The sequence below is a fragment of the Limulus polyphemus genome, unplaced genomic scaffold (genome assembly GCF_000517525.1).
Source record: "Limulus polyphemus unplaced genomic scaffold, Limulus_polyphemus-2.1.2 Scaffold895, whole genome shotgun sequence".
NCBI classification, from domain to species: Eukaryota; Metazoa; Arthropoda; class Merostomata; order Xiphosura; family Limulidae; genus Limulus; species Limulus polyphemus.
In genome coordinates this window covers 361,847-366,298 of record NW_013666505.1, presented here as the reverse complement: position 1 = coordinate 366,298, position 4,452 = coordinate 361,847, and positions in this window count along the sequence as shown.

Below are 4,452 nucleotides of genomic sequence, written 5' to 3'. Positions count from 1 at the left end.
ATCCGGATAATATTTTTACTACCCAGAGAATTTAATGAAAATATTTAAAATATGGCTATAATGCAGTTATAAGCTTGGGTTTCTTGGCCAGCTTAATAACGACCAGGTTGAAACAAGCTTGGCTTTAATACTGGAGCTTAACTGACGGTATATCAAGGTTTTACATAAAACACAGTGACGAGTACACAACAATGATAACGGAGACAACCACTCTTCTTCTTCTTATGAAATAAAACACCATAACTTATTACCGGGTTTATGCCAATGCTACCTCTGTTGTCCACTAATAACAAACATATGCCATCTTGTGGCTTCCAGCAGCGAATGTTTAACAAAAATACGCTGTAATTCAATATTTAAAATTGTATGTTTGTTTATAGAACAATGCCACGTTAGGTTATATGTTGTACCCACCTCGAGGAATCGAACCCCGTATTTTAAAGTTGTAAGTCCGTAAACGAACCGCTGTCCCATCGAGGAAATAATATTTAAAAATAAGACACTAACGTTAGCTACAGTAATTGTACAGATATCGTTTCTTTTCAAAGTGGAGTAAACGGAACACGTACAACTTCTTTGCAAGGCTACAGTAATTGTACAGATATCGTTTCTTTTCAAAGTGGAGAAAACGGAACACGTACAACTTCTTTGCAAGGCTACAGTAATTGTACATATATCGTTTCTTTTCAAAGTGGAATAAACGGAACATGTACAACTTCTTTGCAAGGCTACAGTAATTGTACAGATATCGTTTCTTTTCAAAGTGGAGTAAACGGAACACGTACAACTTCTTTGCAAGTAAAACTTACCATTATTTTATAAATTTAACAATTTCTAATTAGGTTCATGAAGGTCAAAATTATGTTGAACCGAAGGTCATCTACGACAGAGCATGGTCGCATATCCTCTGAAACGATCCAAAATCGATAATGGTGCGCCAGTTTTCTAGAAGCAAAAAGGTCATCCTCTCCAAGTTGGATGGAACGTTTGTTTTGATATTTGAGCAACCCACTTGTGTTTCCTTATTTCAATGAAATATTCTTTTCGGAGTTTTCAAATTATGGTGTCTCTTCCACACAACACTCATTTGCTCCGACGCCATGTTTGAGAGATCTTTACCTGCTTTGCTAATGTGAACTTAAAATACAACAGCGAAGTATGGCCAGTAGATGACGCAAAGAATCCTGCACCGTGGAGCATATTTAACATTCATAATCTTATTCAGGCTGAGGTATTTTTTATTACTATTTCGTCGTTTGTAGTACTGAAAGATGCTACAAAAGTCTGCAGAACCGAAGAGGCGAAACGTCTTATTACTACGTACAATATTCAACTATGTATTATTTCCTTAAAGGTTTAATATTTGTGATCCATTTCATTTCTTTTATATTACCAGAACAGGGCCCAGATATTTTTCACTATATATGTATAATACTGTTACGACAGCGGAAGTCACGTGACGTTGGTAACACGTAGTGAGATTCTCGAAGGATCTTGAATTGTCCCGCAACTCTAAGTCAGTTCCAGGCGCCCTCTTTTTTTAGTATATAAGCCCGGCAAGTAAAGCGAGAGGAAGATTTCCATAGATAGAGATAATCGAGTCTTGCCGTAAGTAAAGTTTGTGAATCCCTGTGAATCATAGCGTGTTTTTATAAAGGTAGTTAAGTTAAACTGACTGTGGAAATTCTGTGTATTATAAAGTTGTATCGAGAAAGAATAAACCAGTTTTAGTTAAAAAAGGACTTCTATCGCTGAAGTTCCCGGAAATAATTTAAACCGGAAATTAACAAACGAGCAGATACGCAACAATACATAAGGGACCCTAACAATAATAAGTGGGTTTAATTTCTATTTACGGTGTTTTAGGTTAAATTTTTGGATGACTAATATTTTATGAGGGACTCTGTAACTGACAAAGTCATGGCCATACAAACTATTTGGTGCATAGAAAGCTTAGAAACTTGTTTAGAGAGTGAATGGGTGATTCTACGATTAAATTTTTGTGATAACGTTATGAAATTATTCTGCTGTCTTGCTCACGTTCCTCCAGTTGTCAGAATTTTGTTAAATATTCCTGCAACAGTATCGCATCCGATGAATATAGCAGTTGTTTTTAACTTTGGTAACCTAGCTTTATGATGTCAATTGCACTCATACAGCTAGATAACCAAAGAAAATATCAACGCCTTACAGTCTCGAAAAAAAATGAACGCAACGTACCTTGAGAAGTGTTCATTTTATTGAACGATTATTTTCAGTACATAAAATATATATTTGATGGCATTCTATAGAGTATTTTTGACATGATTTTGCATTTCAACCGTCAAAAGTGGGAGAGGTTGTATCATGGCTAGATCTGTATAAAGTCGTTTATTCTTGACTCACTGGTGACACATACGTTATATTACAATGATCTTGGAGCCTCATCACCTCGTTACAAATCATGTCTGTAAAAGGTTCCATCGTTAGCCTCTTAGGTGTTACAAATCATGTCGGCCCGTCAGTAAAAGGCTCCATCGTTAGCCTCTTAAGTGTTACAAATCATGTTGGCCCGTTTGTAAAAGGCTCCATCGTTAGCCTCTTAAGTGTTACAAATCATGTTGGCCCGTTTGTAAAAGGCTCCATCGTTAGCCTCTTAAGTGTTACAAGTCATGTTGGCCCGTTTGTAAAAGGCTCCATCGTTAGCCTCTTAAGTGTTACAAGTCATGTTGGCCCGTTTGTAAAAGGCTCCATCGTTAGCCTCTTAAGTGTTACAAGTCATGTTGGCCCGTTTGTAAAAGGCTCCATCGTTAGCCTCTTAAGTGTTACAAATCATGTCGGCCCGTTTGTAAAAGGCTCCATCGTTAGGCTCTTATGTGCATTCTTTAGCCTGGGCCACGTGGATGGTTTTTGCCACTGACCTCTGTGCTCTGTTAGAAGAGTCACACTATGGCTGGGATACATCTTGTTGAATATTCTTTCTGGGTAGTCCTTGCTTCCAAGTTGAACCAAATTCCGTTGTTTTCCATTGCCATTAAAAGTATAAGGGATATTCCCATCTTTGAAGTTCAAAATCTCCAATCTGAATCCATCTTTATTATATCAGTGTATAAATCTCCAATCTGAATCCATCTTTATTATATCAGTGTATAAATCTCCAATCTGAATCCATCTTTATTATATCAGTGTATAAATCTCCAATCTGAATCCATCTTTATTATATCAGTGTATAACTCTCCAATCTGAATCCATCTTTATTATATCAGTGTATAACTCTCCAATCTGAATCCATCTTTATTATATCAGTGTATAAATATTTAGCGTCGAAAAATGCTGCTACATACCCTTCCCAAAACAATCAGTTTTTTCGTCGGTATCACACAATATGAAAAAAACAGTTTTGATATATTTATTTCACTGAGACTTTATATTGGCTGTGAATATCAGGTGACTTGCTAATTTGCATATTCAAAAACGTTTTTTTTTAAAATAATGAACTCAACCCGCTGTAGTTGATTGTTGATGTTGTTTGTTATTAAGCACAAAGGTTATCTGTGCTCTACCCACCACGGGTATGGAAACCCGGTTTTTAGCGGTATAAGTCCGCAGATATGCCGCTGTGCCACTGGAGGTCGCTGTAGTTGAAGGAATCATTAAAACATTATTGTATTTTGACATTCTAGACAATGCACCGTGTTACAAGAATTTGGGATAAATAGCATTCAGAAATTGTCTTGGCAACAATTTTATTATTATTTCCCTAGAGGCTTAAATTTGGTTTCCAGCAGTGTTGTAACTTCTACTTTTAAAACATTGCGAATAAAATATTTTAATATATAGAATGATACCAGAATATAAATAATATTTAAATAAGTGTAAACCTATATGTTATAATTTGTGAAAATGCAGTCGGATAAATTTTGTAGGTTTGTGTGTTTAAATCGCAGATTTGAAATATCAAAAAACGGACAGACAGAATCAATGTCTTCAACATCAGTTTTGAAATGAGATAAACAAATGTTAAGTTAAGCGTATAGAAGTGTATGACTACTGAAAAAAGTCCATTAATTTGTGTTATAAACTGAATAAACCAACACACATGTTTATTACGTTTTTTTTCTTTTTTGCAATACACACTCACAACATAACTAATGAGTCATTTGGTATCGAACATTCTTATTTATGGTTTGTGTATGACCTACGTTCAAGGGTTATGTCCTTGCTTAAAACTTATTAAGTGTGATAATTGTTCTTATGTATTTCGAAACACAAATATGGGTCAATTATTTTTAAAATATTATATTTATTACGTTTTTGTAAATGATATTCCTTACTTTTATATCATTGTTATGTTGTAATATTTAATTATTTTACCATAATTCGGCCTTCGAATCCTCATCCCACCAACACATGCTCGCCCTTTCGAGCCGTAGGGGCGTTATAATGTGACAGTCAATCCCAGTACTCGTTGAT